The following is a 24,746-nucleotide window of genomic DNA, read 5'->3' as shown; positions in this document are numbered from 1 at the left end:
TGACCGGGGGGAAGTGAGACTTCATTGTAGTGCAGATTTCCTTTGCAAGCTTGCTTGGTTGGCCAAAAAGGGCGTATGCGTTTTTTCCTGAATATATTCAGGAAAAAACGCATACGCCCTTTTTGGCCAAGTGCATCATTGTGGACGTTCTGCCTCTTTTCCTATGCTTTCAATGCAATTCCAGTCTACCTCCTGAAATCGGTTTCCTGCAATTCTGCCCCGCTTTCAAGTCCTCTTGGCAGCCTTACTTCAGTCTATTTTTGGACGATAGCTGTCATTTATAACTCTGCAGGTTTGTGAATTACAGTGCCCCTGAGCTCCTTTCTTCAACTTGCTTTCTTGTGACCTGGCCGCAACACCGCAGGATGGCTTCAGGTCCTAATCTGGTTCCGGCACGGCACGCTGAGCCTTTGGTTATTTCCTCTTCCTGGTGGGAAATGAGAGTTAAATTTGCCCGTCCAGACACCTCCAGCTAGTCTCTCATTGGTTCTCGCTATTCCTGTTCATCTTCCGCAGAAATTGCAAACTGGGCCAAACAGGCGGTTAAAGGCGCTGACTCTCCAAGTGGGGAGAGTGTTAGTAAAGCATCTGGAATGTTGCACCCGAGTACCAGGGGAGGAAAACTGACACATATTTGAACACGTCTCCCATTCACATGGTTGATCATACTTGGGTTCCACATGCATGTTTTAGCTGAAGGAAGAATACCTTAAACCTGGAGAGTTAAGACCCGTGTAATGGGTACCATGCAATATGACTTCAAAGGGTCTTCATTTGCTCACCGAACCTCTCCAATCCTATCACTGCTGCGTTTATGCCCCTGTACACATGCTTGATTCTCTTTCGGAGACATAGCAATCCCTAGGTTTTAAGATACTTACTAGTCAGGTACATTCTTAGGCGTTTAATATGCGGTGTTGAGTCCATTTCGTTGAGCAAGGAGTAGCTCTTGTCTATTCCATATTTGACTTAAGGAAATTTATCTGTGCTCATTTCAATCTCTGGTTTTATGCAGCACCCCAAATCACCTTTACCCTTAAGCAAGCATAAGTTGGTTTTCTAAATTTGAGACCCTGTTCTGTTCTGTAATTCAGTTCGTGTGTAGCCAAGTTTACATTCCGTGTATTACTGATATCTTATGATGTTTCTATTTCTGTGTGACTTACTTCAGTTAGAATCATCATACCTGAATCCACTCATTGTGCTGCTAAGGGCCTGATGACACAGATTTCATTGCTGAGTGATATTGCTTTGTAAGTAAATACCACAACTTCTTTATCCATTTTTCACTTTCTGCGATGTTGAACTTGTACTGTAAACGAGGTTCTTGTAAACAGAGCCGTTCCAAACTTTGGGGTGGCTGTGTCTTTTTGATTTTAATTTCCCTAAGCTATAGGACCATAAGTGGAAGTGCCCTAGTTTCTGTTGCTTTGTTTTTTAGATGTTTCAGGAAACACCATACACTTCTCCCGAGTGGTTGTTGGCAATTTACATCCCGCCCATCAGCATAACAAGGCTCCCAGTTCTCCATGGCCTGTCCTGCCTTTCTGGATTTTACACTTTTTTCAGATGGCCCTTTTGACCGGGGGGAAGTGAGACTTCATTGTAGTGCAGATTTCCTTTGCAAGCTTGCTTGGTTGGCCAAAAAGGGCGTATGCGTTTTTTCCTGAATATATTCAGGAAAAAACGCATACGCCCTTTTTGGCCAAGTGCATCATTGTGGACGTTCTGCCTCTTTTCCTATGCTTTCAATGCAATTCCAGTCTACCTCCTGAAATCGGTTTCCTGCAATTCTGCCCCGCTTTCAAGTCCTCTTGGCAGCCTTACTTCAGTCTATTTTTGGACGATAGCTGTCATTTATAACTCTGCAGGTTTGTGAATTACAGTGCCCCTGAGCTCCTTTCTTCAACTCGCTTTCTTGTGACCTCTTCCGCAACACCGCAGGATGGCTTCAGGCCCTAATCTGGTTCCGGCCCGGCATGCTGAGCCTTTGGTTAATTCCTCTTCCTGGTGGGAAATGAGAGTTAAATTTGCCCGTCCAGACACCTCCAGCTAGCCTCTCATTGGTTCTCGCTATTCCTGTTCATCTTCCGCAGAAATTGCAAACTGGGCCAAACAGGAGGTTAAAGGGACTGACTCTCCAAGTGGGGGAGAGTGTTAGTAAAGCGTCTGGAATGTTGCACCCGAGTACCAGGGGAGGAAAACTGAGACATATTTGAACACGTCTCCCGATCATATGGTTGATCATACTTGGGTTCCACATGCATGCTTTAGCTGAAGGAATCATACCTTAAACCTGGGTAGTTGAAACCCGTGGAATGGGTACCATGCAATATGACTTCAAAGGGTCTTCATTTGCTCACGGAACCTCTGCAATCCTATCACTGCTGCGTTTATGCCCCTGTACACATGCTTGATTCTCTTTCGGAGACATAGCAATCCATAGGTTTTAAGATACTTACTAGTCAGGTACATTCTTAGGCGTTTAATATGGGGTGTTGAGTCCATTTCGTTGAGCAAGGAGTAGCTCTTGTCTATTCCATATTTGGCTTAAGGAACTTTATCTGTGCTCATTTCAATCTCTGGTTTTATGCAGCACCGCAACTCACCTTTACCCTTAAGCAAGCATAAGTTGGTTTTCTAAATTTGAGACCCTGTTCTGTTCTGTAATTCAGTTCCTGTGTAGCCAAGTTTACATTCCGTGTATTATTGATATCTTATGATGTTTCTTTTTCTGTGTGACTTATTTCAGTTAGAATCATCATACCTGAATCCACTCACTGTGCTGCTAAGGGCCTGATGACACAGATTTCATTGCTGAGTGATATTGCTTTGTAACTAAATACCACAACTTCTTTATCCATTTTTCACTTTCTGCGATGTTGAACTTGTACTATAAACGAGGTTCTTGTAAACAGAGCCGTTCCAAACTTTGGGGTGGCTGTGTCTTTTTGATTTTAATTTCCCTAAGCTATAGGACCATAAGTGGAAGTGCCCTAGGTTCTGTTGCTTTGTTTTTTAGATGTTTCAGGAAACACCATACACTTCTCCCGAGTGGTTGTTGGCAATTTACATCCCGCCCATCAGCATAACAAGGCTCCCAGTTCTCCATGGCCTGTCCTGCCTTTCTGGATTTTACACTTTTTTCAGATGGCCCTTTTGACCGGGGGGAAGTGAGACTTTATTGTAGTGCAGATTTCCTTTGCAAGCTTGCTTGGTTGGCCAAAAAGGGCGTATGCGTTTTTTCCTGAATATATTCAGGAAAAAACGCATACGCCCTTTTTGGCCAAGTGCATCATTGTGGACGTTCTGCCTCTTTTCCTATGCTTTCAATGCAATTCCAGTCTACCTCCTGAAATCGGTTTCCTGCAATTCTGCCCCGCTTTCAAGTCCTCTTGGCAGCCTTACTTCAGTCTATTTTTGGACGATAGCTGTCATTTATAACTCTGCAGGTTTGTGAATTACAGTGCCCCTGAGCTCCTTTCTACAACTTGCTTTCTTGTGACCTGGCCGCAACACCGCAGGATGGCTGCAGGCAGTAATCTGGTTCCGGCCCGGAATGCTGAGCCTTTGGTTAATTCCTCTTCCTGGTGGGAAATGAGAGTTAAATTTGCCCGTCCAGACACCTCCAGCTAGCCTCTCATTGGTTCTCGCTATTCCTGTTCATCTTCCGCAGAAATTGCAAACTGGGCCAAACAGGAGGTTAAAGGGACTGACTCTCCAAGTGGGGAGAGTGTTAGTAAAGCGTCTGGAATGTTGCACCCGAGTACCAGGGGAGGAAAACTGAGACATATTTGAACACGTCTCCCGATCACATGGTTGATCATACTCTAGGTTCCACATGCATGTTTTAGCTGAAGGAAGAATACCTTAAACCTGGGTAGTTGAAACCCGTGGAATGGGTACCATGCAATATGACTTCAAAGGGTCTTCATTTGCTCACCGAACCTCTCCAATCCTATCACTGCTGCGTTTATGCCCCTGTACACATGCTTGATTCTCTTTCAGAGACATAGCAATCCATAGGTTTTAAGATACTTACTAGTCAGGTACATTCTTAGGCGTTTAATATGGGGTGTTGAGTCCATTTCGTTGAGCAAGGAGTAGCTCTTGTCTATTCCATATTTGGCTTAAGGAACTTTATCTGTGCTCATTTCAATCTCTGGTTTTATGCAGCACCGCAACTCACCTTTACCCTTAAGCAAGCATAAGTTGGTTTTCTAAATTTGAGACCCCGTTCTGTTCTGTAATTCAGTTCCTGTGTAGCCAAGTTTCCATTCCGTGTATTACTGATATCTTATGATGTTTCTATTTCTGTGTGACTTACTTCAGTTAGAATCATCATACCTGAATCCACTCATTGTGCTGCTAAGGGCCTGATGACACAGATTTCATTGCTGAGTGATATTGCTTTGTAAGTAAATACCACAACTTCTTTATCCATTTTTCACTTTCTGCGATGTTGAACTTGTACTGTAAACGAGGTTCTTGTAAACAGAGCCGTTCCAAACTTTGGGGTGGCTGTGTCTTTTTGATTTTAATTTCCCTAAGCTATAGGACCATAAGTGGAAGTGCCCTAGGTTCTGTTGCTTTGTTTTTTAGATGTTTCAGGAAACACCATACACTTCTCCCGAGTGGTTGTTGGCAATTTACATCCCGCCCATCAGCATAACAAGGCTCCCAGTTCTCCATGGCCTGTCCTGCCTTTCTGGATTTTACACTTTTTTCAGATGGCCCTTTTGACCGGGGGGAAGTGAGACTTCATTGTAGTGCAGATTTCCTTTGCAAGCTTGCTTGGTTGGCCAAAAAGGGCGTATGCGTTTTTTCCTGAATATATTCAGGAAAAAACGCATACGCCCTTTTTGGCCAAGTGCATCATTGTGGACGTTCTGCCTCTTTTCTTATGCTTTCAGTGCAATTCCAGTCTACCTCCTGAAATCGGTTTCCTGCAATTCTGCCCCGCTTTCAAGTCCTCTTGGCAGCCTTACTTCAGTTTATTTTTGGACGATAGCTGTCATTTATAACTCTGCAGGTTTGTGAATTACAGTACCCCTGAGCTCCTTTCTTCAACTCGCTTTCTTTTGAGCTGGCCGCAACACCGCAGGATGGCTTCAGGCCCTAATCTGGTTCCGGTACGGCACGCTGAGCCTTTGGTTATTTCCTCTTCCTGGTGGGAAATGAGAGTTAAATTTGCCCGTCCAGACACCTCCAGCTAGCCTCTCATTGGTTCTCACTATTCCTGTTCATCTTCCGCAGAAATTGCAAACTGGGCCAAACAGGAGGTTAAAGGCGCTGACTCTCCAAGTGGGGAGAGTGTTAGTAAAGCGTCTGGAATGTTGCACCCGAGTACCAGGGGAGGAAAACTGAGACATATTTGAACACGTCTCCCGTTCACATGGTTGATCATACTTGGGTTCCACATGCATGTTTTAGCTGAAGGAAGAATACCTTAAACCTGGAGAGTTGAGACCCGTGTAATGGGTACCATGCAATATGACTTCAAAGGGTCTTCATTTGCTCATCGAACCTCTCCAATCCTATCACTGCTGCGTTTATGTCCCTGTACACATGCTTGATTCTCTTTTGGAGACATAGCAATCCATAGGTTTTACGATACTTACTAGTCAGGTACATTCTTAGGCGTTTAATATGCGGTGTTGAGTCCATTTCGTTGAGCAAGGAGTAGCTCTTGTCTATTCCATATTTGACTTAAGGAACTTTATCTGTGCTCATTTCAATCTCTGGTTTTATGCAGCACCCCAACTCACCTTTCCCCTTAAGCAAGCATAAGTTGGTTTTCTAAATTTGAGACCCTGTTCTGTTCTGTAATTCAGTTCCTGTGTAGCCAAGTTTACATTCCGTGTATTAGTGATATCTTATGATGTTTCTTTTTCTGTGTGACTTATTTCAGTTAGAATCATCGTACCTGAATCTACTCATTATGCTGCTACGGGCCTGATGACATAGATTTCATTGCTGAGTGATACTGCATTGTACGTAAGTACCAGAAGTTCTTTATCCATTTTTCACTTTCTGCGATGTTGAACTTGTACTGTAAACGAGGTTCTTGTAAACAGAGCCGTTCCAAACTTTGGGGTGGCTGTGTCTTTTTGATTTTAATTTCCCTAAGCTATAGGACCATAAGTAGAAGTGCCCTAGGCTCTGTTGCTTTGTTTTTTAGATGTTTCAGGAAACACCATACACTTCTCCCAAGTGTCTGTTGGCAATTTACATCCCACCCATCAGCATAACAAGGCTCCCAGTTCTCAATGGCCTGTTGCCTTTCTGGATTTTACACTTTTTTCAGATGGCCCTTTTGACCGGGGGGAAGTGAGACTTCATTGTAGTGCAGATTTCCTTTGCAAGCTTGCTTGGTTGTCCAAAAAGTGCGTATGGGTTTTTTCCTGAATATATTCAGGAAAAAACGCATACGCCCTTTTTGGCCAAGTGCATCATTGTGGACGTGCTGCCTCTTTTCCTATGCTTTCAATGCAATTCCAGTCTACCTCCTGAAATCGGTTTCCTGCAATTCTACCCCGCTTTCAAGTCCTCTTGGCAGCCTTACATCAGTCTATTTTTGGACGATAGCTGTCATTTATAACTCTGCAAGTTTGTGAATTACAGTGCCCCTGAGCTCCTTTCTTCAACTCGCTTTCTTGTGACCTGGCCGCAACACCGCAGGATGGCTTCAGGCCCTAATCTGGTTCCGGCACGGCACGCTGAGCCTTTGGTTAATTCCTCTTCCTGGTGGGAAATGAGAGTTAAATTTGCCCGTCCAGACACCTCCAGCTAGTCTCTCATTGGTTCTCGCTATTCCTGTTCATCTTCCGCAGAAATTGCAAACTGGGCCAAACAGGAGGTTAAAGGGACTGACTCTCCAGGTCGGGAAAGTGTTAGTAAAGCGTCTGGAATGTTGCACCCGAGTACCAGGGGAGGAAAACTGAGACATATTTGAACACGTCTCCCGTTCACATGGTTGATCATACTTGGGTTCCACATGCATGTTTTAGCTGAAGGAAGAATACCTTAAACCTGGGTAGTTGAAACCCGTGGAATGGGTACCATGCAATATGACTTCAAAGGGTCTTCATTTGCTCACCGAACCTCTCCAATCCTATCACTGCTGCGTTTATGCCCCTGTACACATGCTTGATTCTCTTTCAGAGACATAGCAATCCATAGGTTTTAAGATACTTACTAGTCAGGTACATTCTTAGGCGTTTAATATGGGGTGTTGAGTCCATTTCATTGAGCAAGGAGTAGCTCTTGTCTATTCCATATTTGGCTTAAGGAACTTTATCTGTGCTCATTTCAATCTCTGGTTTTATGCAGCACCGCAACTCACCTTTACCCTTAAGCAAGCATAAGTTGGTTTTCTAAATTTGAGACCCCGTTCTGTTCTGTAATTCAGTTCCTGTGTAGCCAAGTTTCCATTCCGTGTATTACTGATATCTTATGATGTTTCTTTTTCTGTGTGACTTATTTCAGTTAGAATCATCATACCTGAATCCACTCATTGTGCTGCTAAGGGCCTGATGACACAGATTTCATTGCTGAGTGATATTGCTTTGTAAGTAAATACCACAACTTCTTTATCCATTTTTCACTTTCTGCGATGTTGAACTTGTACTGTAAACGAGGTTCTTGTAAACAGAGCCGTTCCAAACTTTGGGGTGGCTGTGTCTTTTTGATTTTAATTTCCCTAAGCTATAGGACCATAAGTGGAAGTGCCCTAGGTTCTGTTGCTTTGTTTTTTAGATGTTTCAGGAAACACCATACACTTCTCCCGAGTGGTTGTTGGCAATTTACATCCCGCCATTCAGCATAACAAGGCTCCCAGTTCTCCATGGCCTGTCCTGCCTTTCTGGATTTTACACTTTTTTCAGATGGCCCTTTTGACCGGGGGGAAGTGAGACTTCATTGTAGTGCAGATTTCCTTTGCAAGCTTGCTTGGTTGACCAAAATGGGCGTATGCGTTTTTTCCTGAATATATTCAGGAAAAAACGCATACGCCCTTTTTGGCCAAGTGCATCATTGTGGACGTTCTGCCTCTTTTCCTATGCTTTCAATGCAATTCCAGTCTACCTCCTGAAATCGGTTTCCTGCAATTCTGCCCCGCTTTCAAGTCCTCTTGGCAGCCTTACTTCAGTCTATTTTTGGACGATAGCTGTCATTTATAACTCTGCAGGTTTGTGAATTACAGTGCCCCTGAGCTCCTTTCTTCAACTTGCTTTCTTGTGACCTGGTCGCAACACCGCAGGATGGCTTCAGGTCCTAATCTGGTTCCGGCACGGCACGCTGAGCCTTTGGTTAATTCCTCTTCCTGGTGGGAAATGAGAGTTAAATTTGCCCGTCCAGACACCTCCAGCTAGTCTCTCATTGGTTCTCGCTATTCCTGTTCATCTTCCGCAGAAATTGCAAACTGGGCCAAACAGGCGGTTAAAGGCGCTGACTCTCCAAGTGGGGAGAGTGTTAGTAAAGCGTCTGGAATGTTGCACCCGAGTACCAGGGAAGGAAAACTGAGACATATTTGAACACGTCTCCCGTTCACATGGTTAATCATACTTGGGTTCCACATGCATGTTTTAGCTGAAGGAAGAATACCTTAAACCTGGAGAGTTAAGACCCGTGTAATGGGTACCATGCAATATGACTTCAAAGGGTCTTCATTTGCTCACCGAACCTCTCCAATCCTATCACTGCTGCGTTTATGCCCCTGTACACATGCTTGATTCTCTTTCGGAGACATAGCAATCCATAGGTTTTAAGATACTTACTAGTCAGGTACATTCTTAGGCGTTTAATATGCGGTGTTGAGTCCATTTCGTTGAGCAAGGAGTAGCTCTTGTCTATTCCATATTTGACTTAAGGAACTTTATCTGTGCTCATTTCAATCTCTGGTTTTATGCAGCACCCCAACTCACCTTTACCCTTAAGCAAGCATAAGTTGGTTTTCTAAATTTGAGACCCTGTTCTGTTCTGTAATTCAGTTCCTGTGTAGCCAAGTTTCCATTCCGTGTATTACTGATATCTTATGATGTTTCTATTTCTGTGTGACTTACTTCAGTTAGAATCATCATACCTGAATCCACTCATTGTGCTGCTAAGGGCCTGATGACACAGATTTCATTGCTGAGTGATATTGCTTTGTAAGTAAATACCACAACTTCTTTATCCATTTTTCACTTTCTGCGATGTTGAACTTGTACTGTAAACGAGGTTCTTGTAAACAGAGCCGTTCCAAACTTTGGGGTGGCTGTGTCTTTTTGATTTTAATTTCCCTAAGCTATAGGACCATAAGTGGAAGTGCCCTAGGTTCTGTTGCTTTGTTTTTTAGATGTTTCAGGAAACACCATACACTTCTCCCGAGTGGTTGTTGGCAATTTACATCCCGCCCATCAGCATAACAAGGCTCCCAGTTCTCCATGGCCTGTCCTGCCTTTCTGGATTTTACACTTTTTTCAGATGGCCCTTTTGACCGGGGGGAAGTGAGACTTCATTGTAGTGCAGATTTCCTTTGCAAGCTTGCTTGGTTGGCCAAAAAGGGCGTATGCGTTTTTTCCTGAATATATTCAGGAAAAAACGCATACGCCCTTTTTGGCCAAGTGCATCATTGTGGACGTTCTGCCTCTTCTCCTATGCTTTCAATGCAATTCCAGTCTACCTCCTGAAATCGGTTTCCTGCAATTCTGCCCCGCTTTCAAGTCCTCGTGGCAGCCTCACTTCAGTCTATTTTTGGACGATAGCTGTCATTTATAACTCTGCAGGTTTGTGAATTACAGTGCCCCTGAGCTCCTTTCTTCAACTTGCTTTCTTGTGACCTGGCCGCAACACCGCAGGATGGCTTCAGGCCCTAATCTGGTTCCGGCACGGCACGCTGAGCCTTTGGTTATTTCCTTTTCCTGGTGGGAAATGAGAGTTAAATTTGCCCGTCCAGACACCTCCAGATAGTCTCTCATTGGTTCTCGCTATTCCTGTTCATCTTCCGCAGAAATTGCAAACTGGGCCAAACAGGAGGTTAAAGGCGCTGACTCTCCAAGTGGGGAGAGTGTTAGTAAAGCGTCTGGAATGTTGCACCCGAGTACCAGGGGAGGAAAACTGAGACATATTTGAACACGTCTCCCGTTCACATGGTTGATCATACTTGGGTTCCACATGCATGTTTTAGCTGAAGGAAGAATACCTTAAACCTGGAGAGTTAAGACCCGTGTAATGGGTACCATGCAATATGACTTCAAAGGGTCTTCATTTGCTCACCAAACCTCTCCAATTCTATCACTGCTGCGTTTATGCCCCTGTACACATGCTTGATTCTCTTTCGGAGACATAGCAATCCATAGGTTTTAAGATACTTACTAGTCAGGTACATTCTTAGGCGTTTAATATGGGGTGTTGAGTCCATTTCGTTGAGCAAGGAGTAGCTCTTGTCTATTCCATATTTGGCTTAAGGAACTTTATCTGTGCTCATTTCAATCTCTGGTTTTATGCAGCACCCCAACTCACTTTTACCCTTAAGCAAGCATAAGTTGGTTTTCTAAATTTGAGACCCTGTTCTGTTCTGTAATTCAGTTCCTGTGTAGCCAAGTTTACATTCCGTGTATTACTGATATCTTATGATGTTTCTTTTTCTGTGTGACTTACTTCAGTTAGAATCATCATACCTGAATCCACTCATTGTGCTGCTAAGGACCTGATGACACAGATTTCATTGCTGAGTGATATTGCTTTGTAAGTAAATACCACAACTTCTTTATCCATTTTTCACTTTCTGCGATGTTGAACTTGTAGTGTAAACGAGGTTCTTGTAAACAGAGCCGTTCCAAACTTTGGGGTGGCTGTGTCTTTTTGATTTTAATTTCCCTAAGCTATAGGACCATAAGTGGAAGTGCCCTAGGTTCTGTTGCTTTGTTTTTTAGATGTTTTAGGAAACACCATACACTTCTCCCGAGTGGTTGTTGGCAATTTACATCCCGCCCATCAGCATAACAAGGCTCCCAGTTCTCCATGGCCTGTCCTGCCTTTCTGGATTTTACACTTTTTTCAGATGGCCCTTTTGACCGGGGGAAGTGAGACTTCATTGTAGTGCAGATTTCCTTTGCAAGCTTGCTTGGTTGGCCAAAAAGGGCGTATGCGTTTTTTCCTGAATATATTCAGGAAAAAACGCATACGCCCTTTTTGGCCAAGTGCATCATTGTGGACGTTCTGCCTCTTTTCTTATGCTTTCAGTGCAATTCCAGTCTACCTCCTGAAATCGGTTTCCTGCAATTCTGCCCCGCTTTCAAGTCCTCTTGGCAGCCTTACTTCAGTTTATTTTTGGACGATAGCTGTCATTTATAACTCTGCAGGTTTGTGAATTACAGTACCCCTGAGCTCCTTTCTTCAACTCGCTTTCTTTTGAGCTGGCCGCAACACCGCAGGATGGCTTCAGGCCCTAATCTGGTTCCGGTACGGCACGCTGAGCCTTTGGTTATTTCCTCTTCCTGGTGGGAAATGAGAGTTAAATTTGCCCGTCCAGACACCTCCAGCTAGCCTCTCATTGGTTCTCACTATTCCTGTTCATCTTCCGCAGAAATTGCAAACTGGGCCAAACAGGAGGTTAAAGGCGCTGACTCTCCAAGTGGGGAGAGTGTTAGTAAAGCGTCTGGAATGTTGCACCCGAGTACCAGGGGAGGAAAACTGAGACATATTTGAACACGTCTCCCGTTCACATGGTTGATCATACTTGGGTTCCACATGCATGTTTTAGCTGAAGGAAGAATACCTTAAACCTGGAGAGTTGAGACCCGTGTAATGGGTACCATGCAATATGACTTCAAAGGGTCTTCATTTGCTCATCGAACCTCTCCAATCCTATCACTGCTGCGTTTATGCCCCTGTACACATGCTTGATTCTCTTTTGGAGACATAGCAATCCATAGGTTTTACGATACTTACTAGTCAGGTACATTCTTAGGCGTTTAATATGCGGTGTTGAGTCCATTTCGTTGAGCAAGGAGTAGCTCTTGTCTATTCCATATTTGACTTAAGGAACTTTATCTGTGCTCATTTCAATCTCTGGTTTTATGCAGCACCCCAACTCACCTTTCCCCTTAAGCAAGCATAAGTTGGTTTTCTAAATTTGAGACCCTGTTCTGTTCTGTAATTCAGTTCCTGTGTAGCCAAGTTTACATTCCGTGTATTAGTGATATCTTATGATGTTTCTTTTTCTGTGTGACTTATTTCAGTTAGAATCATCGTACCTGAATCTACTCATTATGCTGCTACGGGCCTGATGACATAGATTTCATTGCTGAGTGATACTGCATTGTACGTAAGTACCAGAAGTTCTTTATCCATTTTTCACTTTCTGCGATGTTGAACTTGTACTGTAAACGAGGTTCTTGTAAACAGAGCCGTTCCAAACTTTGGGGTGGCTGTGTCTTTTTGATTTTAATTTCCCTAAGCTATAGGACCATAAGTAGAAGTGCCCTAGGCTCTGTTGCTTTGTTTTTTAGATGTTTCAGGAAACACCATACACTTCTCCCAAGTGTCTGTTGGCAATTTACATCCCACCCATCAGCATAACAAGGCTCCCAGTTCTCAATGGCCTGTTGCCTTTCTGGATTTTACACTTTTTTCAGATGGCCCTTTTGACCGGGGGGAAGTGAGACTTCATTGTAGTGCAGATTTCCTTTGCAAGCTTGCTTGGTTGTCCAAAAAGTGCGTATGCGTTTTTTCCTGAATATATTCAGGAAAAAACGCATACGCCCTTTTTGGCCAAGTGCATCATTGTGGACGTGCTGCCTCTTTTCCTATGCTTTCAATGCAATTCCAGTCTACCTCCTGAAATCGGTTTCCTGCAATTCTACCCCGCTTTCAAGTCCTCTTGGCAGCCTTACATCAGTCTATTTTTGGACGATAGCTGTCATTTATAACTCTGCAAGTTTGTGAATTACAGTGCCCCTGAGCTCCTTTCTTCAACTCGCTTTCTTGTGACCTGGCCGCAACACCGCAGGATGGCTTCAGGCCCTAATCTGGTTCCGGCACGGCACGCTGAGCCTTTGGTTAATTCCTCTTCCTGGTGGGAAATGAGAGTTAAATTTGCCCGTCCAGACACCTCCAGCTAGTCTCTCATTGGTTCTCGCTATTCCTGTTCATCTTCCGCAGAAATTGCAAACTGGGCCAAACAGGAGGTTAAAGGGACTGACTCTCCAGGTCGGGAGAGTGTTAGTAAAGCGTCTGGAATGTTGCACCCGAGTACCAGGGGAGGAATACTGAGACATATTTGAACACGTCTCTCGATCACATGGTTGATCATACTCTAGGTTCCACATGCATGTTTTAGCTGAAGGAAGAATACCTTAAACCTGGGTAGTTGAAACCCGTGGAATGGGTACCATGCAATATGACTTCAAAGGGTCTTCATTTGCTCACCGAACCTCTCCAATCCTATCACTGCTGCGTTTATGCCCCTATACACATGCTTGATTCTCTTTCGGAGACATAGCAATCCATAGGTTTTAAGATACTTACTAGTCAGGAACATTCTTAGGCGTTTAATATGGGGTGATGAGTCCATTTCGTTGAGCAAGGAGTAGCTCTTGTCTATTCCATATTTGGCTTAAGGAACTTTATCTGTGCTCATTTCAATCTCTGGTTTTATGCAGCACCCCAACTCACCTTTCCCCTTAAGCAAGAATAAGTTGGTTTTCTAAATTTGAGACCCTGTTCTGTTCTGTAATTCAGTTCCTGTGTAGCCAAGTTTACATTCCGTGTATTACTGATATCTTATGATGTTTCTTTTTCTGTGTGACTTATTTCAGTTAGAATCATCATACCTGAATCCACTCATTGTGCTGCTAAGGGCCTGATGACACAGATTTCATTGCTGAGTGATATTGCTTTGTAAGTAAATACCACAACTTCTTTATCCATTTTTCACTTTCTGCGATGTTGAACTTGTACTGTAAACGAGGTTCTTGTAAACAGAGCCGTTCCAAACTTTGGGGTGGCTGTGTCTTTTTGATTTTAATTTCCCTAAGCTATAGGACCATAAGTGGAAGTGACCTAGGTTCTGTTGCTTTGTTTTTTAGATGTTTCAGGAAACACCATACACTTCTCCCGAGTGGTTGTTGGCAATTTACATCCCGCCCATCAGCATAACAAGGCTCCCAGTTCTCCATGGCCTGTCCTGCCTTTCTGGATTTTACACTTTTTTCAGATGGCCCTTTTGACCGGGGGGAAGTGAGACTTCATTGTAGTGCAGATTTCCTTTGCAAGCTTGCTTGGTTGGCCAAAAAGTGCGTATGCGTTTTTTCCTGAATATATTCAGGACAAAACGCATACGCCCTTTTTGGCCAAGTGCATCATTGTGGACGTTCTGCCTCTTTTCCTATGCTTTCAATGCAATTCCAGTCTACCTCCTGAAATCGGTTTCCTGCAATTCTGCCCCGCTTTCAAGTCCTCTTGGCAGCCTTACTTCAGTCTATTTTTGGACGATAGCTGTCATTTATAACTCTGCAGGTTTGTGAATTACAGTGCCCCTGAGCTCCTTTCTTCAACTTGCTTTCTTGTGACCTGGTCACAACACCGCAGGATGGCTTCTGGTCCTAATCTGGTTCCGGCACGGCACGCTGAGCCTTTGGTTAATTCCTCTTCCTGGTGGGAAATGAGAGTTAAATTTGCCCGTCCAGACACCTCCAGCTAGTCTCTCATTGGTTCTCACTATTCCTGTTCATCTTCCGCAGAAATTGCAAACTGGGCCAAACAGGCGGTTAAAGGCGCTGACTCTCCAAGTGGGGAGAGTGTTAGTAAAGCGTCTGGAATGTTGCACCCGAGTACCAGGGGAGGAAAACTGAGACATATTTGAACACGTCTCCCGTTCACATGGTTGATCATACTTGGGTTCCACATGCATGTTTTAGCTGAAGGAAGAATACCTTAAACCTGGGTAGTTGAAACCCGTGTAATGGGTACCATGCAATATGACTTCAAAGGGTCTTCATTTGCTCACCGAACCTCTCCAATCCTATCACTGCTGCGTTTATGCCCCTGTACACATGCTTGATTCTCTTTCGGAGACATAGCAATCCATAGGTTTTAAGATACTTACTAGTCAGGTACATTCTTAGGCGTTTAATATGGGGTGTTGAGTCCATTTCGTTGAGCAAGGAGTAGCTCTTGTCTATTCCATATTTGGCTTAAGGAACTTTATCTGTGCTCATTTCAATCTCTGGTTTTATGCAGCACCCCAACTCACCTTTACCCTTAAGCAAGCATAAGTTGTTTTTCTAAATTTGAGACCCTGTTCTGTTCTGTAATTCAGTTCCTGTGTAGCCAAGTTTCCATTCCGTGTATTACTGATATCTTATGATGTTTCTTTTTCTGTGTGACTTATTTCAGTTAGAATCATCATACCTGAATCCACTCATTGTGCTGCTAAGGATCTGATGACATAGATTTCATTGCTGAGTGATATTGCTTTGTAAGTGAATACCACAACTTCTTTATCCATTTTTCACTTTCTGCGATGTTGAACTTGTACTGTAAACGAGGTTCTTGTAAACAGAGCCGTTCCAAACTTTGGGGTGGCTGTGTCTTTTTGATTTTAATTTTCCTAAGCTATAGGACCATAAGTGGAAGTGCCCTAGGTTCTGTTGCTTTGTTTTTTAGATGTTTTAGGAAACACCATACACTTCTCCCGAGTGGTTGTTGGCAATTTACATCCCGCCCATCAGCATAACAAGGCTCCCAGTTCTCCATGGCCTGTCCTGCCTTTCTGGATTTTACACTTTTTTCAGATGGCCCTTTTGACCGGGGGGAAGTGAGACTTCATTGTAGTGCAGATTTCCTTTGCAAGCTTGCTTGGTTGGCCAAAAAGGGCTTATGCGTTTTTTCCTGAATATATTCAGGAAAAAATGCATACGCCCTTTTTGGCCAAGTGCATCATTGTGGACGTTCTGCCTCTTTTCTTATGCTTTCAATGCAATTCCAGTCTACCTCCTGAAATCGGTTTCCTGCAATTCTGCCCCGCTTTCAAGTCCTCTTGGCAGCCTTACTTCAGTTTATTTTTGGACGATAGCTGTCATTTATAACTCTGCAGGTTTGTGAATTACAGTACCCCTGAGCTCCTTTCTTCAACTCGCTTTCTTTTGAGCTGGCCGCAACACCGCAGGATGGCTTCAGGCCCTAATCTGGTTCCGGTACGGCACGCTGAGCCTTTGGTTATTTCCTCTTCCTGGTGGGAAATGAGAGTTAAATTTGCCCGTCCAGACACCTCCAGCTAGCCTCTCATTGGTTCTCGCTATTCCTGTTCATCTTCCGCAGAAATTGCAAACTGGGCCAAACAGGAGGTTAAAGGCGCTGACTCTCCAAGTGGGGAGAGTGTTAGTAAAGCGTCTGGAATGTTGCACCCGAGTACCAGGGGAGGAAAACTGAGACATATTTGAACACGTCTCCCGATCACATGGTTGATCATAATCTGGGTTCCACATGCATATTTTAGCTGAAGGAAGAATACCTAAAACCTGGGTAGTTGAAACCCGTGGAATGGGTACCATGCAATATGACTTCAAAGGGTCTTCATTTGCTCACCGAACCTCTGCAATCCTATCACTGCTGCGTTTATGCCCCTGTACACATGCTTGATTCTCTTTCGGAGACATAGCAATCCATAGGTTTTACGATACTTACTAGTCAGGTACATTCTTAGGCGTTTAATATGCGGTGTTGAGTCCATTTCGTTGAGCAAGGAGTAGCTCTTGTCTATTCCATATTTGACTTAAGGAACTTTATCTGTGCTCATTTCAATCTCTGGTTTTATGCAGCACCCCAACTCACCTTTCCCCTTAAGCAAGCATAAGTTGGTTTTCTAAATTTGTGACCCTGTTCTGTTCTGTAATTCAGTTCCTGTGTAGCCAAGTTTCCATTCCGTGTATTAGTGATATCTTATGATGTTTCTATTTCTGTGTGACTTATTTCAGTTAGAATCATCATACCTGAATCCACTCATTGTGCTGCTAAGGGCCTGATGACACAGATTTCATTGCTGAGTGATATTGCTTTGTAAGTAAATACCACAACTTCTTTATCCATTTTTCACTTTCTGCGATGTTGAACTTGTACTGTAAACGAGGTTCTTGTAAACAGAGCCGTTCCAAACTTTGGGGTGGCTGTGTCTTTTTGATTTTAATTTCCCTAAGCTATAGGACCATAAGTGGAAGTGCCCTAGGTTCTGTTGCTTTGTTTTTTAGATGTTTCAGGAAACACCATACACTTCTCCCGAGTGGTTGTTGGCAATTTACATCCCGCCCATCAGCATAACAAGGCTCCCAGTTCTCCATGGCCTGTCCTGCCTTTCTGGATTTTACACTTTTTTCAGATGGCCCTTTTGACCGGGGGGAAGTGAGACTTCATTGTAGTGCAGATTTCCTTTGCAAGTTTGCTTGGTTGGCCAAAAAGGGCGTATGCGTTTTTTCCTGAATATATTCAGGAAAAAACGCATACGCCCTTTTTGGCCAAGTGCATCATTGTGGACGTTCTGCCTCTTTTCCTATGCTTTCAATGCAATTCCAGTCTACCTCCTGAAATCGGTTTCCTGCAATTCTGCCCCGCTTTCAAGTCCTCTTGGCAGCCTTACTTCAGTGTATTTTTGGACGATAGCTGTCATTTATAACTCTGCAGGTTTGTGAATTACAGTGCCCCTGAGCTCCTTTCTTCAACTCGCTTTCTTGTGACCTGGCCGCAACACCGCAGGATGGCTTCAGGCCCTAATCTGGTTCCGGCCCGGCATGCTGAGCCTTTGGTTAATTCCTCTTCCTGGTGGGAAATGAGAGTTAAATTTGCCCGTCCAGACACCTCCAGCTAGCCTCTCATTGGTTCTCGCTATTCCTGTTCATCTTCCGCAGAAATTGCAAACTGGGCCAAACAGGAGGTTAAAGGGACTGACTCTCCAAGTGGGGGAGAGTGTTAGTAAAGCGTCTGGAATGTTGCACCCGAGTACCAGGGGAGGAAAACTGAGACATATTTGAACACGTCTCCCGATCACATGGTTGATCATACTCTAGGTTCCACATGCATGTTTTAGCTGAAGGAATCATACCTTAAACCTGGGTAGTTGAAACCCGTGGAATGGGTACCATGCAATATGACTTCAAAGGGTCTTCATTTGCTCACCGAACCTCTCCAATCCTATCACTGCTGCGTTTATGCCCCTGTACACATGCTTGATTCTCTTTCGGAGACATAGCAATCCATAGGTTTTAAGATACTTACTAGTCAGGTACATTCTTAGGCGTTTAATATGGGGTGTTGAGTCCATTTCGTTGAGCAAGGAGTAGCTCTTGTCTATTCCATATTTGGCTTAAGGAACTTTATCTGTGCTCATTTCAATCTCTGGTTTTATGCAGCACCCCAACTCACTTTTACCCTTAAGCAAGCATAAGTTGGTTTTCTAAATTTGAGACCCTGTTCTGTTCTGTAATTCAGTTCCTGTGTAGCCAAGTTTACATTCCGTGTATTACTGATATCTTATGATGTTTCTTTTTCTGTGTGACTTACTTCAGTTAGAATCATCATACCTGAATCCACTCATTGTGCTGCTAAGGACCTGATGACACAGATTTCATTGCTGAGTGATATTGCTTTTTAAGTAAATACCACAACTTCTTTATCCATTTTTCACTTTCTGCGATGTTGAACTTGTACTGTAAACGAGGTTCTTGTAAACAGAGCCGTTCCAAACTTTGGGGTGGCTGTGTCTTTTTGATTTTAATTTCCCTAAGCTATAGGACCATAAGTGGAAGTGCCCTAGGTTCTGTTGCTTTGTTTTTTAGATGTTTTAGGAAACACCATACACTTCTCCCGAGTGGTTGTTGGCAATTTACATCCCACCCATCAGCATAACAAGGCTCCCAGTTCTCCATGGCCTGTCCTGCCTTTCTGGATTTTACACTTTTTTCAGATGGCCCTTTTGACCGGGGGGAAGTGAGACTTCATTGTAGTGCAGATTTCCTTTGCAAGCTTGCTTGGTTGGCCAAAAAGGGCGTATGCGTTTTTTCCTGAATATATTCAGGAAAAAACGCATACGCCCTTTTTGGCCAAGTGCATCATTGTGGACGTTCTGCCTCTTTTCTTATGCTTTCAATGCAATTCCAGTCTACCTCCTGAAATCGGTTTCCTGCAATTCTGCCCCGCTTTCAAGTCCTCTTGGCAGCCTTACTTCAGTTTATTTTTGGACGATAGCTGTCATTTATAACTCTGCAGGTTTGTGAATTACAGTACCCCTGAGCTCCTTTCTTCAACTCGCTTTCTTTTGAGCTGGCCGCAACACCGCAGGATGGCTTCAGGCCCTAATCTGGTTCCGGTACGGCACGCTGAGCCTTTGGTTATTTCCTCTTCCTGGTGGGAAATGAGAGTTAAATTTGCCCGTCCAGACACCTCCAGCTAGTCTCCATTGGTTCTCGCTATTCCTGTTCATCTTCCGCAGAAATTGCAAACTGGGCCAAACAGGAGGTTAAAGGCGCTGACTCTCCAAGTGGGGAGAGTGTTAGTAAAGCGTCTGGAATGTTGCACCCGAGTACCAGGGGAGGAAAACTGAGACATATTTGAACACGTCTCCCGATCACATGGTTGATCATAATCTGGGTTCCACATGCATATTTTAGCTGAAGGAAGAATACCTAAAACCTGGGTAGTTGAAACCCGTGGAATGGGTACCATGCAATATGACTTCAAAGGGTCTTCATTTGCTCACCGAACCTCTCCAATCCTATCACTGCTGCGTTTATGCCCCTGTACACATGCTTGATTCTCTTTCGGAGACATAGCAATCCATAGGTTTTACGATACTTACTAGTCAGGTACATTCTTAGGCGTTTAATATGCGGTGTTGAGTCCATTTCGTTGAGCAAGGAGTAGCTCTTGTCTATTCCATATTTGGCTTAAGGAACTTTATCTGTGCTCATTTCAATCTCTGGTTTTATGCAGCACCCCAACTCACCTTTCCCCTTAAGCAAGCATAAGTTGGTTTTCTAAATTTGTGACCCTGTTCTGTTCTGTAATTCAGTTCCTGTGTAGCCAAGTTTCCATTCCGTGTATTAGTGATATCTTATGATGTTTCTATTTCTGTGTGACTTATTTCAGTTAGAATCATCATACCTGAATCCACTCATTGTGCTGCTAAGGGCCTGATTACACAGATTTCATTGCTGAGTGATATTGTTTTGTAAGTAAATACCACAACTTCTTTATCCATTTTTCACTTTCTGCGATGTTGAACTTGTACTGTAAACGAGGTTCTTGTAAACAGAGCCGTTCCAAACTTTGGGGTGGCTGTGTCTTTTTGATTTTAATTTCCCTAAGCTACAGGACCATAAGTGGAAGTGCCCTAGGTTCTGTTGCTTTGTTTTTTAGATGTTTCAGGAAACACCATACACTTCTCCCGAGTGGTTGTTGGCAATTTACATCCCGCCCATCAGCATAACAAGGCTCCCAGTTCTCCATGGCCTGTCCTGCCTTTCTGGATTTTACACTTTTTTCAGATGGCCCTTTTGACCGGGGGGAAGTGAGACTTCATTGTAGTGCAGATTTCCTTTGCAAGTTTGCTTGGTTGGCCAAAAAGGGCGTATGCGTTTTTTCCTGAATATATTCAGGAAAAAACGCATACGCCCTTTTTGGCCAAGTGCATCATTGTGGACGTTCTGCCTCTTTTCCTATGCTTTCAATGCAATTCCAGTCTACCTCCTGAAATCGGTTTCCTGCAATTCTGCCCCGCTTTCAAGTCCTCTTGGCAGCCTTACTTCAGTGTATTTTTGGACGATAGCTGTCATTTATAACTCTGCAGGTTTGTGAATTACAGTGCCCCTGAGCTCCTTTCTTCAACTCGCTTTCTTGTGACCTGGCCGCAACACCGCAGGATGGCTTCAGGCCCTAATCTGGTTCCGGCCCGGCATGCTGAGCCTTTGGTTAATTCCTCTTCCTGGTGGGAAATGAGAGTTAAATTTGCCCGTCCAGACACCTCCAGCTAGCCTCTCATTGGTTCTCGCTATTCCTGTTCATCTTCCGCAGAAATTGCAAACTGGGCCAAACAGGAGGTTAAAGGGACTGACTCTCCAGGTCGGGAGAGTGTTAGTAAAGCGTCTGGAATGTTGCACCCGAGTACCAGGGGAAGAAAACTGAGACATATTTGAACACGTCTCCCGATCACATGGTTGATCATACTCTAGGTTCCACATGCATGTTTTAGCTGAAGGAAGAATACCTTAAACCTGGGTAGTTGAAACCCGTGGAATGGGTACCATGCAATATGACTTCAAAGGGTCTTCATTTGCTCACCGAACCTCTCCAATCCTATCACTGCTGCGTTTATGCCCCTGTACACATGCTTGATTCTCTTTCGGAGACATAGCAATCCATAGGTTTTAAGATACTTACTAGTCAGGAACATTCTTAGGCGTTTAATATGGGGTGTTGAGTCCATTTCGTTGAGCAAGGAGTAGCTCTTGTCTATTCCATATTTGGCTTAAGGAACTTTATCTGTGCTCATTTCAATCTCTGGTTTTATGCAGCACCCCAACTCACCTTTACCCTTAAGCAAGAATAAGTTGGTTTTCTAAATTTGAGACCCTGTTCTGTTCTGTAATTCAGTTCCTGTGTAGCCAAGTTTACATTCCGTGTATTACTGATATCTTATGATGTTTCTTTTTCTGTGTGACTTATTTCAGTTAGAATCATCATACCTGAATCCACTCACTGTGCTGCTAAGGGCCTGATGACACAGATTTCATTGCTGAGTGATATTGCTTTGTAAGTAAATACCACAACTTCTTTATCCATTTTTCACTTTCTGCGATGTTGAACTTGTACTGTAAACGAGGTTCTTGTAAACAGAGCCGTTCCAAACTTTGGGGTGGCTGTGTCTTTTTGATTTTAATTTCCCTAAGCTATAGGACCATGAGTGGAAGTGCCCTAGGTTCTGTTGCTTTGTTTTTTAGATGTTTCAGGAAACACCATACACTTCTCCCCAGTGGTTGTTGGCAATTTACATCCCGCCCATCAGCATAACAAGGCTCCCAGTTCTCCATGGCCTGTCCTGCCTTTCTGGATTTTACACTTTTTTCAGATGGCCCTTTTGACCGGGGGGAAGTGAGACTTCATTGTAGTGCAGATTTCCTTTGCAAGCTTGCTTGGTTGGCCAAAAAGGGCGTATGCGTTTTTTCCTGAATATATTCAGGAAAAAACGCATACGCCCTTTTTGGCCAAGTGCATCATTGTGGACGTTCTGCCTCTTTTCCTATGCTTTCAATGCAATTCCAGTCTACCTCCTGAAATCGGTTTCCTGCAATTCTGCCCCGCTTTCAAGTCCTCTTGGCAGCCTTACTTCAGTGTATTTTTGGACGATAGCTGTCATTTATAACTCTGCAGGTTTGTGAATTACAGTGCCCCTGAGCTCCTTTCTTCAACTCGCTTTCTTGTGACCTGGCCGCAACACCGCAGGATGGCTTCAGGCCCTAATCTGTTTCCGGCCCGGCATGCTGAGCCTTTGGTTAATTCCTCTTCCTGGTGGGAAATGAGAGTTAAATTTGCCCGTCCAGACACCTCCAGCTAGCCTCTCATTGGTTCTCGCTATTCCTGTTCATCTTCCGCAGAAATTGCAAACTGGGCCAAACAGGAGGTTAAAGGGACTGACTCTCCAAGTGGGGGAGAGTGTTAGTAAAGCGTCTGGAATGTTGCACCCGAGTACCAGGGGAGGAAAACTGAGACATATTTGAACACGTCTCCCGATCACATGGTTGATCATACTCTAGGTTCCACATGCATGTTTTAGCTGAAGGAAGAATACCTTAAACCTGGAGAGTTGAGACCCGTGTAATGGGTACCATGCAATATGACTTCAAAGGGTCTTCATTTGCTCACCGAACCTCTGCAATCCTATCACTGCTGCGTTTATGCCCCTGTACACATGCTTGATTCTCTTTCGGAGACATAGCAATCCATAGGTTTTAAGATACTTACTAGTCAGGTACATTCTTAGGCGTTTAATATGGGGTGTTGAGTCCATTTCGTTGAGCAAGGAGTAGCTCTTGTCTATTCCATATTTGGCTTAAGGAACTTTATCTGTGCTCATTTCAATCTCTGGTTTTATGCAGCACCCCAACTCACCTTTACCCTTAAGCAAGCATAAGTTGGTTTTCTAAATTTGAGACCCTGTTCTGTTCTGTAATTCAGTTCCTGTGTAGCCAAGTTTACATTCCGTGTATTACTGATATCTTATGATGTTTCTTTTTCTGTGTGACTTACTTCAGTTAGAATCATCATACCTGAATCCACTCATTGTGCTGCTAAGGGCCTGATGACACAGATTTCATTGCTGAGTGATATTGCTTTGTAAGTAAATACCACAACTTCTTTATCCATTTTTCACTTTCTGCGATGTTGAACTTGTACTGTAAACGAGGTTCTTGTAAACAGAGCCGTTCCAAACTTTGGGGTGGCTGTGTCTTTTTGATTTTAATTTCCCTAAGCTATAGGACCATAAGTGGAAGTGCCCTAGGTTCTGCTGCTTTGTTTTTTAGATGTTTTAGGAAACACCATACACTTCTCCCGAGTGGTTGTTGGCAATTTACATCCCGCCCATCAGCATAACAAGGCTCCCAGTTCTCCATGGCCTGTCCTGCCTTTCTGGATTTTACACTTTTCTCAGATGGCCCTTTTGACCGGGGGGAAGTGAGACTTCATTGTAGTGCAGATTTCCTTTGCAAGCTTGCTTGGTTGGCCAAAAAGGGCGTATGCGTTTTTTCCTGAATATATTCAGGAAAAAACGCATACGCCCTTTTTGGCCAAGTGCATCATTGTGGACGTTCTGCCTCTTTTCCTATGCTTTCAATGCAATTCCAGTCTACCTCCTGAAATCGGTTTCCTGCAATTCTGCCCTGCTTTCAAGTCCTCTTGGCAGCCTTACTTCAGTTTATTTTTGGACGATAGCTGTCATTTATAACTCTGCAGGTTTGTGAATTACAGTACCCCTGAGCTCCTTTCTTCAACTCGCTTTCTTTTGAGCTGGCCGCAACACCGCAGGATGGCTTCAGGCCCTAATCTGGTTCCGGTACGGCACGCTGAGCCTTTGGTTATTTCCTCTTCCTGGTGGGAAATGAGAGTTAAATTTGCCCGTCCAGACACCTCCAGCTAGCCTCTCATTGGTTCTCGCTATTCCTGTTCATCTTCCGCAGAAATTGCAAACTGGGCCAAACAGGAGGTTAAAGGCGCTGACTCTCAAAGTGGGGAGAGTGTTAGTAAAGCGTCTGGAATGTTGCACCCGAGTACCAGGGGAGGAAATCTGAGACATATTTGAACACGTCTCCCGTTCACATGGTTGATCATACTTGGGTTCCACATGCATGTTTTAGCTGAAGGAAGAATACCTTAAACCTGGAGAGTTGAGACCCGTGTAATGGGTACCATGCAATATGACTTCAAAGGGTCTTCATTTGCTCACCGAACCTCTCCAATCCTATCACTGCTGCGTTTATGCCCCTGTACACATGCTTGATTCTCTTTTGGAGACATAGCAATCCATAGGTTTTACGATACTTACTAGTCAGGTACATTCTTAGGCGTTTAATATGCGGTGTTGAGTCCATTTCGTTGAGCAAGGAGTAGCTCTTGTCTATTCCATATTTGACTTAAGGAACTTTATCTGTGCTCATTTCAATCTCTGGTTTTATGCAGCACCCCAACTCACCTTTCCCCTTAAGCAAGCATAAGTTGGT

General features: G+C 43.9%; 1 long non-coding RNA gene across 8 annotated transcripts in view; it reads left to right on the top strand.

Annotated features, from left to right (window-relative positions):
• The window catches only part of LOC307181492, a 2,017,432-nt gene that overhangs the window by 1,692,230 nt on the left and 300,456 nt on the right, over positions 1 to 24,746 (top strand). For all 8 annotated transcript variants that reach the window (XR_013826904.1, XR_013826905.1, XR_013826906.1 and 5 more), the window contains one exon: positions 18,543 to 18,628. This is a non-coding gene — a long non-coding RNA (uncharacterized lncRNA). The remainder of the gene's footprint in view (positions 1 to 18,542; positions 18,629 to 24,746) is intronic.

Source organism: Stenella coeruleoalba (genome assembly GCF_951394435.1).
Source record: "Stenella coeruleoalba genome assembly, contig: scaffold_58, whole genome shotgun sequence".
NCBI classification, from domain to species: domain Eukaryota; kingdom Metazoa; phylum Chordata; class Mammalia; order Artiodactyla; family Delphinidae; genus Stenella; species Stenella coeruleoalba.
The sequence above is the reverse complement of the archived record's forward strand: the minus strand, read 5'-3'. Positions and strand labels throughout refer to the sequence as shown.